The sequence below is a fragment of the Lemur catta genome, chromosome 5, assembly GCF_020740605.2.
Source record: "Lemur catta isolate mLemCat1 chromosome 5, mLemCat1.pri, whole genome shotgun sequence".
Classification (NCBI taxonomy): domain Eukaryota; kingdom Metazoa; phylum Chordata; class Mammalia; order Primates; family Lemuridae; genus Lemur; species Lemur catta.
In genome coordinates, this window is record NC_059132.1 from 52,021,095 (window position 1) to 52,037,153 (window position 16,059).

At 43.0% G+C, this 16,059-nt stretch overlaps 1 long non-coding RNA gene across 1 annotated transcript; it reads left to right on the top strand.

The window, feature by feature from the left end:
- The first annotated feature begins 866 nt into the window (after positions 1-866).
- Positions 867-14,933, top strand: LOC123638916. The gene is made up of 4 exons (XR_006735511.1): positions 867-921; positions 3,724-3,838; positions 4,002-4,175; positions 14,806-14,933. It is a non-coding gene; the product is annotated as an uncharacterized LOC123638916 (long non-coding RNA).
- The last annotated feature ends 1,126 nt before the right edge of the window (positions 14,934-16,059 follow it).

Here is a 16,059-nt window from a genome sequence, read left to right on the forward strand (position 1 = left end):
CAGCAGGCCAGGTGCTTCCCCGCGGTCGCCGGCTGCCGGGCGCAGACAGGAGGAACCCGGGCAGCCGTGGCCCAGCAACCCCGGACCGGCCGGGCAGCAGCAGCAGCAGCAGTGCAGACCTCGGGGCAGATGCCGCAGCCGCGGCCAAGCCGGGCGGCCAGCGGGGCCGAGGCGGCACAGAAGGGGAACCGGTCGCTCTGCCCGGCCTGGAGGCGGCCGAGTGCCCGGCGCCGGTGCCCCCTGCGGCTTGAGGCGGATGGGGAGGAGCGGGCGCGGCGGGAGCGCTGAGCCCGGCTGTCAGCCCGCAGGCCCCGCGGACATCTCGCTCGCCGACCCGAAGCAGCCCCGGGGGAGCCGCGGCCCCCGCGCAGGCGCCCAAGCTGCCACCAGAGGCGCGTCCCCCGGGCCATGGGGGGTGGAGCCCGACCCCTCAGCGAGCCCGGCCGAGTGGAGCTGAGGGCCGCCACCCGTGGCCGTCCCCGAGCGTGCGCAGTGGCGCCTAACGGCTCGGCGCGGCTCTGCCTGGCGGTTAACTCGGTGTGGGAGGCCGGAGCCGCGGTTTCCTTCTTGGAGCCTGTGGCCAGACCGGGATTTCTGGCCTGGGTCGGGCTGGGGGCCTGCAAAGGCGGGGTGGGGAGAGGCAGGAGGTGGGGGGTCCGGAAGCCGAGGCCGCTCCGCGAAGAGCTTTGCCCCCGGGAGGAAGGAGGGCAGGGCGGCGCCCGCCGGCGGCAGCACGTGGCAGGCCCTGCTGGGCACCGGGCACGAGGTTCCTTGCAAGGCCTACTTGAAGACCTGGTACAAAATCCACGTGGCGGACCTCAAGCCCGTCCACACGGCTGCCTGCCTGGGCGACTTGGAGAAAGTGGAGCGTATCCTTTCGAGGGAACCCTACATCCTGAATGAGAAGGATTGGGTGCACAGGTAACAGGAACCGCGGGCAGGGCTGGGCCCGGGGGGGCTGCGGGGGACGCGCCCTTTCCCGGACTCGGCCTCCCCGGCGCTGCTGACCCGGGGGCCGGGCTCCCCTCCCCCGCAGGCCCCGCGGCACTGGGAGGGGATGCGCCCTTTGTGAGCAACAACACAGAAACAAAACGTTTGCTGGTTTCCAGTGCACTGCATTCCCCTTTTAGAGCTCTTTAACAACAATTTTAAAGTGATTTAAGGAACAAAATTCAGTATATAGTGTTTTATTTTTAATGTGCACATTTTAAAACATGTTACGTACATTATAGAAAGGTGCCTAAGGAGAGAAATAATTCCCATACTATATTGGCTTCTGGGCAAAAAATTCTACATAAACCAAATAAAAATATGGAGGTTTTAAAATTTCTGAGTGACACATGCTGCCTGCCTTTTACTATTGTGATGATATTAAGAAATTTGGGAATGGAGTGAGCAAAGCCTCGCCCTTCTGGATATGAAAAGATGCTATTTCCACAGCTTGATCATTTACTAACAGTTGAAGAGACAAATGAACAGAACAGAATAGAAAATCCAGAAACACCAAAAAAAAAAAAATGTAAGAATTTAGACCTTGATAATGGTGACATTTTGTATTAGAAGGCAAAGGTGAATTATCGGTAAATGAAATACCTGTTACCTTTTTGGAGAAACCTAGCCAGATTTTTATGTCTCAAAGATAAGTTCCTGATGGAATAGAAATCACAAATTTTAAAAATAGGAGATGAGAAAAGTGCCAGAAGAAAACACAAATGCCTATTCATACAGATATATTTTTATGTTGACAGAGACCTTCCTGAGAATGACCTTGCAGGCAAGCATTGATTGTGAAGGTTGATTTAGCAGAAAAAAAATATGTAAACCCTCCCTATGTCAGAAAGGAATTAACAAAATAAAAGACAACATATTAGCCACACACATGCAAACAAACATGCATATATCAGCTGAAAAACGTATGTTAATTTTACATAGAATTCTTTCAAATCAACAACAAATAACCTGAAGTGTAATTTAAAATTGGGCAAAATACTTTTTTGTAGATCTGCAAGTGACCTGTAGGATAAAACATTTAGTGTTACTTGTAAGAGAAGGCATTTGATTTATCCACAAAGTGTGTCATTCCATTTTACAAAAATATGCTTAGGAAATAATGAGAGATAGATGCAATTTGTTTTTCTCTCCACTGTTTAAAATAGAAGTGTATTAAGAAGATTCCATATAATGGATTTTATATATAAATTCTAGTGCATCCAAGGGTGAAATAATATATGACCATTGAATGTGGGCATAGATATAGGTATATGTTGACATGTGAGAAGTATTTGGTATATCGACTGAGGAAAAAATACCAGTTTGATTATTAAAATATCAGCACACACAATCACCCTATGTTCTTGCCTTCGCCAAAAATACTTAAAAATGTGATACAGTTTGTTATTTCTGGGCATTTGTATTATAAGGGAAATTTTTTTACTTTTTCTCTTCTGTGATTTCTGCAATGAGCATGTATAAAAATTCTAGTGAAAGTTTATTACTAATGAAATGATCCCGGGAAGAGCAGAAATATGAATCTTGCACAGATGGAGATAATTTCTTACTTCCTATTAATTTATCATTTTTTGTGTGTGTGGATTGGAATCTTCTGCCAACTTTTAGCCTCTTCAGAGGTAAAGGGAATCTTTTTGTGTGTGCTTGTAAATTTTATTATGTATACATTTTATCATAGACATATGTTTTTGTTATATATAGATTTATTACATATATGCCAACTATTATATAAGAATCATTTTATTTTAGTTGTACTGTTATGAAAATGAAAAATAGTAAATAGAGATGGTCATTCCAATATTCATTTTGAAAAAATGAGCCACACCTATTTATTTGAAACCTGAGTTTGCGTTGCAGTTTTTTGAAAATCAAAGTAAGAACTATGAATACTTTGTTTTAAAAACATTTCGTTGTTCTTTCAGCCTTCTTTTTCCATAATACTGTTAAGAAGTGAAATTCATTTAACTGCCAATCATGTGATCAGAACTGCCACAGATCTGTTGTATATACTGTATTTCACTTAATGTGAGGCACCATGGATGGGGTGATGACCCATAATTTTATCTATTAATAAGAGAATGTTGAAAATGCTGTCCAATGTTTGAAATAAATTATGAATGACAAGTGGCATTCCAATGTCAGAGATGTTAAAATGTAAGAAAATGAGTTTCTTAGAATCCTTGAACTACGGTGTTATCTCTGATCTTTAAAACCAACCACAAGGTAGGTGTAGTTGTATCATTTACTGAATTCACGTGTTGTCTTTGGTGAGTAGTAATAGAAATAATGATAATATCTAACAATCATTGAGCTGCTATTTGCACTAGGAACTGCTCTAAATACTTTGCGTAAATTCTCATTTAAACATCACCGTGGTGTCCTGTGTGACAGATGCTATTTTCATCCCCATTTTATTGATGAGGAAATTGAGATGTGGAAAGGCTAAGCGATAGCCAGTGACAACCTTAAAGTAGGATTCAAACCCAACTTGCCCTGAATCCAAAGGCCAAGCTCATTGTGTACAAATAGGCTGCTCTTTCATTAATTATTGAGGAGTAAGAGCTAATAAGCATTGTACTTTCTTCACAAGAACATCAAGTATTTGTTTTGAAGCCAGAAGTATCACATCCGATTTATTGTTTACAGTTACGTGAATCACTGTATGTTTTGAGATAGTGCTCTACAATTTCCTAACAGGTCCTCTCACTTTCATAGGACTGCTCTACATTTGGCCTCTGCCAAGGGCCATGCAGAAGTGGTGAGACTCCTGGTGAATAGAAAGTGCCAACTTAACAGGCATGACAACAAAAGGAGGACAGCTCTGATAAAGGTATGTAGCAGCCGGCTCTTTCAGCATGCGATGGATTGGATTGAAATACATAGAATAAAAATGAATGTAGCTCCTTTAAATATGACTCATTGGTGAAATCTGTGGAAAGTTTATTTTGAATTCCTAGAATTTGCTGTCTTGTTTCTTCGTCTAATACTGACAGGCCGTCCAATGCCAGGAGGAGGAATGTGTGACCGTTCTGCTGAGAGGTGGTGCCGATCCAAACTTTCAAGATGTGTATGGCAACGCTGCTCTTCACTATGCTGCCTATCACCAGAACGTACCAATAGCAGAAAAACTGCTTTCAGGCGGTGCATATATTGACCCAAAAAACAAGGTATAGATCAACTTTCTTTTCAAAATATTTGAGATGCATTTGTTTTAACATTGACATATGTAATTGTCAATTTTCCATATGTGGGATCTGAAGCATTCCCCGAATGAACATGTTTATTCAAGAGTTGTTTTTTTTCCAACCCTAGTGTTTTTTTCTAATTAGTGTAAAACTACACAGGAAAGCCAAATTTGCCCTGGCAGTAGACTTTATCTTAAAACTCAAACAAAACTAAAGAATTTTATGGTAAATGGAAGTCAGGCTGCTACTGATAAGTTCCTTAAAAAAGTGATTGATTGGTATGAAAGTGACTTCTCTCTCAGTGGCAAGGGTTAAGGCGAACAAATGGAAAGGGAAAAGGAGACCAGTCATAAACATGAAGGCCTGTTTGGAAATTGAGAGAACATACCAAGAAGACTTTTTGTGTGTGTGTGTGTGTGTGTGTGTTTTGTGTGTTTGCTTTCAGTGGATATGCTTAGACCAGGTAATGTTGGTTTTGAGAATAATACCTCTCTTTGGGGGAAAGAGAGTTAGTGAGTTGTACACTTGCCTAGAGTTCAGTTTCAAGAGGTCACTGGGGAAGCCAGATTGACAGTGAATAGGTGTTGATGCAGGGGGGAAGCCTTCAGAAGAGGGAAGAATGAATAATTAACTGAGTCATTATCCTATGCTTGCAGAAACAGCCACTCAGACAAGAGTCTACTGGAATGCCTTGATGGGGAGGTGGGAGATAAGGAGCGTATAACTAGCAAAATCCAGTTGCATTTTGAGTTTATTAGTCTCTACTCTCCCCGTATGCAGGAAAATTAAGTCTCTCTCTTACTCTTTCTTCTTTTTGGCCAAATCACCAAATGACAATTGGAATTGGCCATTTAAGTGAGAAATGACACTGAAGTGGTTGTCTGCTGCAATAGATGTCAGCTAGAATCCTGCATCACAATGATTTGTGGAAATTAAAAAATAAATCTTCAGGTCTAGGATGTCCTGTGAAGATTTTGATTTAGTAAATCTAATAAGGCCTGGACATGTATATTTAAAAATATTTCCTCAGAGCTGGGCACAGTGGCATGTGTCTGTACTCCCAGCCACATGGGAGGCTGAGGTGGGAGGATCATGGGAGCCCAGAAGTTCAAGTTCAGCATGGGCTACAATGTGAGACCCTCTCTCTAACCAGGAAGGAATTGTTTTTTCCTCAAGATTCTGATACAATTTTGGTTTAAAATAACTGAATATATAAATGTAAAGTATAAAGTCTGATATTTCAAAACCTAAGAAATCTCTAGAAGAGTTGGAGTTTGATAGGTGCTACTTCCTTTGAATCTCTCCTTTCCACTAATATTATATTAGCCTGACATTTATCTTTCTTTACTGACATCTTCTGTGGCATGGCAGTTGAAAGGAATATTATTATCAATATCTGTCAGCTTACAGAATAACACCTTTTTCCTTCTGACCATCAATCATTAACTGCCATCCAGAGAGTCCTTAGAATAATTTCCTTATGGGTAATCTTTCAGTAAGTAGAGGTGGACTCTTTCAGGATTTTGCATCTCTTTGCTGTCCTTCAGGTGATTAGGTCAACAAATGTTTACTACAAGCAGGATTTTCTCAATGAGCATAGTAGCAAATTCTGAACCTTTTTTTCAGTTGAGGCTGGATTATAGACTATGTGAGTACGCCTGTTACATTACTAGGGCTTGGGGATAATCAGGATGGCAGTTTTAAACACTGACAACCATAAAGTTTGTTAGAATACACATAGGAATTCTTTTAATATTTTAGTTTCAGCAGTCCTATGAACTAATTAACCATTGGAGTACCAATCTGGGAAAATAAAATACCAATAGATTGTAAATGAATAGTTTAAAAAATTCTTGAAGTGAGTATTATGAGTCTTAGTAGCAATTTTTATTACATGTTGAGCCTGATATTTTGGCAAAACCTGTGATGGTAAAGAAAGGAAAGCCTTTACCTCTAAGTACTTGCTTTATGCACAACCATTTGGAAACATCCATAGCAAATGTTCAAAACACGAGGGCTGTAGTCTAAATGCGGCCTGTAGGTAGGTTGAGTTTGCCTCCATAAATTGAGTCAACATGTGAAAGTTAGGGGACTTGCAGAAACCTGGATTTCAGACTTCCCTTAACGAATCAAATCTGGTGTCCCTGGAGCCCTTATTCCCATTTGGTAACTGTACAGAGGGTGCCCCTTTACAGGAGGTGTATGTTCTCCAGTTTGCTCCTGTGTCCCCCAGGGACTTCTGTTTTCCAGGTCATCTACTTTGCCTCCATAAGTATTTGAGGGTAGAACTCCTGTTTTGTGTACATTTTGATAAAGATTTGAAGGTTTTCATGAGAGTTTATACTTGTTCATACCATATAGTGTATGGTATTAATATTATGTATCAATCCTTTAGTAATGGGGTTGAATATTATAATTTAGAAGTTTTCTTAAAAAACTCTTTTCTTTATAAATATCATAAATATTCAGCCTCCCATTAGAATGTCTATAAGCCTTTTGAGGTTAATCATGGTTATAGTTGGATAGGTTATGCATGTTGCAGACCACATCATATCTTTCTCCTGGGCATCGTCACATCAAACTGCAGGTGATTTAGGGGCTCTCATTATGCTAGAAATAATCCATATAGGTCAGTATTAGAACTTCAATTGATAAGCCATTGTATTTATATTTCTGATTTATAATTTTCCTAAGATAAAAAACATTTTTACATAGCAATTGAAATGGAAACCATAATAAAAATGGATTAAAATAAAGTAGATAAATACATTAGGGTCCCAGGATTATCATTATAATTGAGAATAAAATTTCAGACTGAGCTAAGATAAAAATCTATCATCTTGTCATAGGAGGAGCTGCATAGACCATTTAATAGTAAGGAATCCAAGCTGCTTTGAAGCCTATCCCTTTTAATTCGTAGCCTATTTCTTTAGTGATCCATTTGGAGCAGGAGTGCCTGCTGTTGGCACCTGGGTTCCTCACACCATTGAGGGAGGAGAATCAGGCAAGTTTGTGTCACCTGGAGGAAACCTCCACCTTTACTGAAAAGCTCTCAGAAGTATCCCTGAAGGTCTAATTCCTCACGTGTTAATGTTCCACAGAAAATTATTGCCAAATAGGGATTAGGTAAAGTTCAAGAGATTTCTTTGGTACTGGTCATATAATGCACAGTTTTGTAATATTTCTCTAAAGTAGATGGCCATGGGATCTTTCTGTTGGGGTATAGTCCTTAACTTCTGGTAAAGTAGATATTCTTTGGAATGTTGTTTAAGAAACACTGTTGTGGAGATAACAATTTAGATCCTTAATTCAGTAAAAAACATTTACTACTATGTGTTAGGGTTTGGGGATGTGGAGGTAAAAGATACAGTCCCTGCCCTCAAGAAGCTCTTGGTGTAGATGGGAAACAATAAAATAATGCCAGTGTACTGTGATAAATGCTGCGATACAAGCAAAGATCCTTGCAGCCATGAATGTTTGCAGTGACTGTGCAGATGGCGGGAGTTAATGTGGAGAGGCAGAGGAGGGGTGTTTCCAAGGGAGGGAGCAGCACATTCGGAAGGCACACAGGGGTGAGCAGGAAAGGTCTGGATCAGAACTCGGGGATGCCCGCCTTCTGGATTGCACCTTAAATTGGCTATTCACTTGTTCAAAAAAACCCATCTTTTCTCATTAGCTTAAAATCCCACTTTACCTTACTTTAAATTCTTCAGTATTTTTGTCTATTTCTGGTTTTTCATTCTGTTCTATTGAATGATCTGCTGCTGGCAGCAGTACTCCACTATTTTAACTTTTTAAATTATAAATCTATTTTAAGATTCATTACAGTTCCAACGTTCCCCTCCTTATCATTTCTGCCAAGTATTCCCTTGGCCGTCTTTACCTCTGCACTATTTGAGGGAAACTTTTAATTACTGTGCCAAGTTAAAAAGGATTCATAGCGAGATTTTGATTGTAATTGGGTTAACAGAATTAATATTAACTGAAAATCAATCTCTTTCATCAGTCTATCCAGATAAATGTTATGCTTTCAATTTAACTCTTTATGTCCCTCATTAGCTTTTGGTATTTTTTCCCTTATGTAAATCCTGTACACTTCTTGATATATTTTATATAAGGTTTTACACTTGCTTATTCTGATGGTATATTTTTTCCATTGTAATGTGTAAGAGATTATTGTTTTAATATTTGTATATTCATTTAACAATTAGTGAAGAATTTTTGAAGCTATAACTTTGTAAACGGAGAAGGGGTTGGCAATTTCTAGCAAGTACTTACAGCAGGCACAAATTGGATGGTAGAAATTTCACCCCAAAGGTTTAAAAATTTGTTTTTCAAGACAGGGTCTCGCTTTGTGGCCCAGGCTAGAGTGCAGTGACGTCATCATAGCTCACTGCAACCTCAAACTCCTGGGCTTAATCGATCCTGCTGCCTCAGCCTCCGGAGTAGCTGGGACCATGGACCAACTCCTCACCACTGAGTTTGAATAGGGGCTGCAGAGCAGCCCCTCTGGGCCCGGCCCATAGAGAGCCCGCATGCTGCCCTACACACAGCCTCCCCTCCAGCCGGGTGGCTGGAAGGTCATCTCCAAGGCAACCTTGGAAGCCACACATTGAAGACACAAGTGTCTCTGTCAGCCTGGATCCTGCCGCAGGTCTGTGGAGGAGGCCCTGGGCCAAGTGCACCTCCGCCTGCAGTGCCGAGTGAGGAGCGTGCTCTGCTCCTGCGCTGCCGCCTCCCTGCTCGGGTCTGCGCCTTCCTGCACCAGCCGTCCCGTGAGCATGGCTGAGGGCGCCTAGACTTCCCGCACATTGTCCGCTGCGGGCCTCGCGTATTTATTAACAGCAGGCCCTCAGCAAGCGTTTCTTGTTTGATTATTGATCGGTGGTTCCAGGTGTTCCCAGTGGAACAATTCCTGTTGGATCCCTTCCTTTCCATGGCTGCAGAAGTTTCAGTGCCAGAGCTGAGGCCTTGCTGTCCAAGGGCCCCATTGCCAGCTGCGCTGGGAAGCCTTTGGTGGACACTGGAATTTCCCATTTCCTCCTTTCCTCCACTCGGCACAGACCATAAACCTTCCAAAATACAGTGAAGTCTAACAGAGAAAGGGTCTAATATTTATTTCACAATCCAGAACATCCCCCGGCATGTCATATCACCACACTAAATTCTAACTGGTACCTTCTGGCAGAAGTTTCGGTACAGCAAGCTCACGTTGGTGGCCTGATCTAGACACGACTTCCCTGCCTAAATCATGTGCCAGTTCCAAGCATGGGGACTGGTGGCTCCTGCAACACATGCAGTAAGCAAATGCCCCCCATGGCAAGAAAAGGACAATGGGAAAGTGAAATTAGAGGATTGAGAATGAAGAACAAGAAAATATAAGAAAGAAAATGTTTCCATGTTTGAAAAAAACAGAAACAAATATGTATTAAAGAAACAATAAAAAGATAGGAGCAAAACAACAAAGGGAAAGCTAAAGATCCAGGAAAAATCGCAGAGACTTTCCAGCCTCCCCTTCGCCCCTGGAAGGGCGGGGAGGGGGAGGCGGTGCTGGACTGAGTCAAAGTCACTGCAGCTGCTGGAGGTCATGGGTGGCCCAGACCTTTCACCCACCCACTTTCCTCTCGATGAATTATGCTAACTATTCTGGAAAACCCTCCTCCACCCGGTCTAACAGCTTCCTGGAGCCAGAGTGACACAGGGCGGAGGAGAATGGAAACTGAACGGTGCCAGGCCCACTGCCCCGTGAAGGTCACCTTCTGCCCCCGAACAGGTGGACAGATGGAGGAGGCACCTCCCAAGGGGACTCATGGCTGGAAGCCCCGGCCTCCTGCTGCGAATCAGACGCTGACGAGGCCGCGTGGGGCTAGATGGGAGCGGCAGGGACTGGTCTTAGCCCTCACTCTGCACACGAGTTTCCTAGACCACCACAGGGCTCGGTCAGTGTCTGAGCAAACCGTAGGACCAGACAGGACTCTGGAAAGGGTCTACAATCAAGCCCATCACCCTGCACGTCCCCGAGGACAGCTGCCGTGTGCCGTGGAGGACAGCTGCCGTGTGCCGTGGAGGACAGCCTCCCTGGACATGCTCAGTGTCTGTGCGGCCCCACCGTGGTGTCCCAGAGCCTCACCCTGGAAAGCGCATCTCAGGGCGGGTCCTTCCCTGTGCGTGTCCTGCCGCCGGCCCAACCTTCCTCACGTGCACCACCCAGCAGCCTGGCTCCCGCACTCACGCCCACCTGTGTGTGTCGCAGAGCCGTTTTGTGTTGGCACAGCAGAAGCCCCTCACGTGATATAAACTAGCCAGCGACCAGCCTTCAGCACAGTGTGAGGTGGGCAAAGTTGATCTGGCCTGTTCTCCCACCCAGCCTTCCATCCTGTCCTGGCTTTGCCTGCAGGGACCTGCATTCCTCCACGGTGACCAGCTGACACAGGCTGAGGGACGTGTGTGTTTTCAACAAGCCTCTTACAAAGCAAGAAGCCTTCAAGATCCACAAGGAGGCAACTATGGTGGTAGCATCTCAGGCCCTTCACAGACATTGGAGGATATGGAGACCTGCTAGATCCTTCCCAAACCACACCACACGGGCACTAACAACTTGGTACAGGTTTTAGTCCCTGTGTGCCCAAGGACACGAGTCTTCAAAGATGACACGTTTTCCTGGCTCCAGAACGTCTTGCCAGTTTAGCTCTGGTGTAATTGTGGTGCATTAACCCTGGAAGTGCAGACTGTTAACTCCTGCCCCTCCTCCAGCCTACAGCAGGTCCGTGTGCAGCAGCTGACTCTGGATGCTCCATGGAAGAGCCGCTAAATGAAACCATAAAGAGACCAAACTCAAAAAAAACCCAAGTGCTTTCTATGAATAGCTTCCACTTCCTCCTTCCCCTGCCTAGCCATTCCCAGAGTTGTTCCGGCTCAGCACAGCAAACGATTGGCATTGCCCCTCTGCCTTCTGACCACCTCCATGTTCTGCAGGAGACTATCAGACCAAACAGTAGTGATCAATGAGGGACACAGGAGGGAAACCAAGGGCTAGATGGCCCATGTGCTGGCTGTCAGCCTTGGTGACCAGGAAGCCACCTCTAGGCAAGGCTCAGGGCGGAACAGGAAGCCTTTGCTGTGCACCCTCCCCCGGGAGCCTCCCAACTGAGGAAGGGGCTGTGGCTTCATGTGGAAACGACGTGGGTCGCACTGCCGCTACCTGACAGAACACAAGCTTTCTGGTTCCTTACCCAGTGTTCTTTTCACCATGCTGAGCTACCCGCTGTGAGAGCATATCTGACTTCAGACAACTATTTTCCTAACTGGATAGCATAAAGATGCCCATCGAGAGAGAGTGAGTCCTTGGGCCCCAACCATGAAACAGAAAAGGGCCACTGACACCAAGGCTGGTGGAGGAAGTCACCATCCTGGACACTTGTCCTTCTCATTGCCTATTCCTTGGGCCAAATGGGTCTCCAAGAGCACAGGTCCCAGGTGTCCGGTCTCAGCCGATGCAAGATGGGGTGTGGTACCACAGTAAGAAGGTAGACAAAACCCAGATCAGTACCAATGGACTAAACCCACCTATTAAAAACCAGAAGCTATCAGTTTGTGTTGTTTTTCAAATCTACCCTATATATTACTTATAAGAGGAAGATGTTCAAAGAAACCAGCACAGAAAGATTGGAAATAAATTATTGAACAGAAACCTATCACACAAATACTAATCAAAAGAGTGTGTGACAATATCAGTACCAGAAAATAGAATATAGGGCAAAAAATCCTTAATAAAGTTAGAGGGACACTATTTAATGATAAGAGGAAAAATCCATCAGGGAGACATAACATGATGTACGGAATGATAGAGCTTCTAAACCGTAAAGGAAAAACTGGCATAAATTACAAGAAGAAATTCACAAATCCACAATTATAACAGGAGATTTTGAGACACTACTAAATGAACAACTGGATGGTCAAACATTGAATTAATTAACTGAGTGACAGAATGAAGGAGCAATGGAATCAGCCCAATTGCATGGTTCCCAGACTCTACACTGGGCATCCCAGAGTGCTGAAGTGGAGTCAGGGGATGCTGTGGAAGATTTTAGGTTTCCAGGGAAGCAGCTACCCACATCTGGTCAGACACCGGGCAAGCTTTGAATCTGAGAGTTCATGGTTTCAACATCAGATCGCACTACATTCTTTTCATAACTTCGTATCTTTGTGAAGCTGGGTTTTTCAGCAGTTGCCATGATATAAAGCAGGTATCATGGGGAAATCAAGCTGGAACAAGAAACGAGGGTGGCAGCAGCCTCCAATCCGCTCCCAAGGGTTGAGAAGTTGTGCAGTGGCCAACAGTCACACACAGCCCATTCAGAAGCAATCATGGTTATGTAAGAAGCTAAAAATATTTTTCTTTCAATTACTGTACATATATTATTTTTTCAAACAGCTACAAGCTGTCAGGACAGAAATGCTAATTAAGTCACTTAGATATAACTAGTTAATAAACAGAACCATTAGGTATTTCTTTTGGCCTAGGGGTGCTTGAAAAATAATTACTAAGTCACTGAGGGTTCCACACACAGAGAAAGTTTGGGAATTTCTGGTATAAGCTAATAATGTATATAGAAACATACACTTGTTCAAAAAAATTAATACTCCACAAATCATGATGTCTGACCATAATGTTTTAAAATTAGAAATCAATAATAAAAATGGTTTTAAAGAACACATATGTCTAGAAATTTAAAAAGCACATTCTTAAATATCATTGATTCAACACAAAAGCACAATGAAGTTTTGAAATATTTCTTCCTTAACAACAAAAATAACAGCATTTTTTCAAACCCATGGAAAACACTTAATGGGGAATGTAGAGGGAATTTATATGCTATAGGCATTTATGTCAAAACATAAAAGAGTGAAAATAAATGCAACAAACTAGGGGAATGACAAGAAACCCATAGAAAGTACAAGGAAGAAAATAATATGGATTAAAGCAAACAATAATGAAATAAGAAAACATAACAACAATGGAGACAGTCTAACCAATGCTGGTTCTTCACAGGGACTATTAAAACAGACAAGATTGATCACAAAAAGGAAAACAAGTTACAAATAAGCAAATTTAGAATGAGAAGGGTGGCATGCTTACATACTCAGTAGAATTTTTAAAAACGTAGGTGAATACTACAAACAAGTTTTAGGTCAATAAATTTGGAATCTTTAATTAAATGGAAAAATTATTGGTAAAATATAACTTACCAAAATTGACCAAAGAATGAATAGAAACAATACAAGAATGGAAAGAAACTGATTCAGTACTCAAAAATATCCCACCTAAAAAAAGACATCAGAGAATAATGAGAAAAACAGACAAATCTCCCATGCAGAAGATTTCTAAATAACTTATGTGGCTACCTCGCTCTCAGGAAAATGAAGCATGCCTTCCCACTGCTGAACTGTGGGCTGCGCAAGGTGACCCTCCTGCAAAGAGTAGAGTAAGGTTGGGGTCGGGGGAGGAGAGTAACTTTACAGGGGAGAAGCCCGGCAGACACTTCCTCAGCCAGGTGTTCAAGGCCAGTATCCACACTGATAAGTCATCCTGATAGCACGTGCCTTTGCTATGTTGTGATGAGAAGGGCATTTCGCCTCTAGTCATCTTCCCCAAAACTCATAACCCCAGTCTAATAATGAGGAAAAAAACAGAAATCCCAGTTGAAGGACATTCTATAAAATACCTGATCAGTACTCCTCAAAACTGCCAAGTTCATGAAACACAAGGAAAGTCTGAGAAATTGCTGTGGCATCCAAGAGGAGCCACATGATATTTAAATGTAATGTGGTATCTTGCAGGGACCCTGGAACAGAAAAAGGATATCAGGAAAAAACAAAGGAAATCCAAATAAACTATGGACTTTAGTGAATAATAATGTTTCAATAGCCATTCATTCATTGTAACATATGTACTGTGCTAAAGTAAGATGGTAATAGTAGGGGAAAGTGTGTGTTGCAGGGGCCAGGTGTTTATGGGAACTCTCTGTTCTTTCTATCCGCCCAATTTATCTGTGAATCTACAACTATTCTGAAAATACTCTAGTAATTAAGAAGAAAAAAGATTACTTCAAAAAACAACTAAAATTCAATAATTGTTCACTATTTTAAGATAATAGTTTCTATTTACCAAGTTTATTATTGAATAAATAAATGAATTATTTTTAAAAGCTCTTGGAAACTGTGGAATACAAAAGAATTTCCCTAACTGGATGAAAGATATCTACTAAACCCATCAAACTTAATCGTGAAGCCTTAGAAGTATTCCACTCAAAGCCAGTAGCAAGACAAGGGTGCCTGCTCTTCCTGCCCTATTCGACATTATATTGGAGGCTACTCAGTGCAATAAGAAAAAGAAGCAAAAGACATCAGGATTGGAAACAATCATTATTTGCAAATGACAAACTTGTTTTTCAAATAACTCGAAGCAAATCCACAGAGGAACTGTGGATCCCTGTGCCACTGCCCACCTCTGGCCTCAAAGGCAAGGGAGGGTGTTGCCCAGGTTCTTCACAGTTTGTGCATTTCTCAAATCACCTTCTTTTACTGCTTCCCCTTCTCCTCCCTCCCACAGGATCATCCATCCATTCCTCCACTGGGAGATAAGAGGGGAAACTTGGGAATTCCACAGGTCCATCTGCAGCTTCCTCGAGGATGTGCTGGCTTAGCAGAAACAAATGTGTGTGTCATTCCCAGCCAAGACTAACCTTCATGACACTTGGTACCAGACAGGCTGGTAGTGTGATTGTGCCACCAGCCCTGGACTCCCCACACACCTCCCCCACCAACCCCTAATGCCTAATGTCCCATAGCCAGGGCTCCTTCCCCCACATCACAGCAGCTGCAGCTTTGTCCCTCTAGGAGGATAGAAGCCTCCAGGAACAGGTGGGTCTCTCCCCAAACACCTTGAACCCCTTAAGTCCCTCTGTACCACCCAGACCCAGCACTAGGGGAAGTTGGGGTGATTCCCGTTATACCGACATTCTACCATCTGGCAAATGGATTTTGAAATAGAAATTGAACATTGTTAAACAAAAATAAAGAAAGTTCTATTTCTCACACACCCAAGCTGTGGTCTCAGTTTCACCCCCACTACGTGAATACAGTTGATGCTTAATAAATGTTCAGGAGTCATGACCTTTAACCTAAGCCACTGACACTGCAGCTTGGAGCATCACCGCAAGGGATGATTTTCTCCAGCAATCTGTGAAGCTAATAACTTCCAGGAACAAGGAAGGAGGGTGGGCGGGTAGAGCTCTTATGTTTACTTTGTACAGTGCTATACTGCTTTCTTAATTTAAAATTTTTTTATGTAAAGAAAAACTCTTATCATTTGCTCCCCAAATGAAAGGATTACATAAGGCAACTGAATCTTGTGTGCAACTCACACATTTTACACATCTGGCCTTGATGATATAAGTTTCCAACCTATGTTAGAATCCATGTTTACACAGACTTTGTGAGAACACAGATAAAAATTGTATTTTAAGAATATGATGAGCTCAAAAGGAAAATACAAAGTTCTAATCTAAGTAAATATATTTGAGGAACACTCTCTCTCTTCTTATACCAGGAGTTTTATCTGCCTTGGGAGGAGCCATGTCTGTGACCTGTGACAATGAATATTCTTTATTGATACATAACAACTATACATGTTTATGTGGTACATGTGATATTGGGGCTCTGCTCCCTGCCCTGCTGCTCCCACAGCCCAGCAGCGGCTGGCCACACCGTCCCAGGCACACTGGGAGCAGGAGGAGTGACCACAGTTCCTGCTTGCCAAATGGTCGCAGTGGCGCTCAATTTAACTTGCCTTGCTGAATGTGGC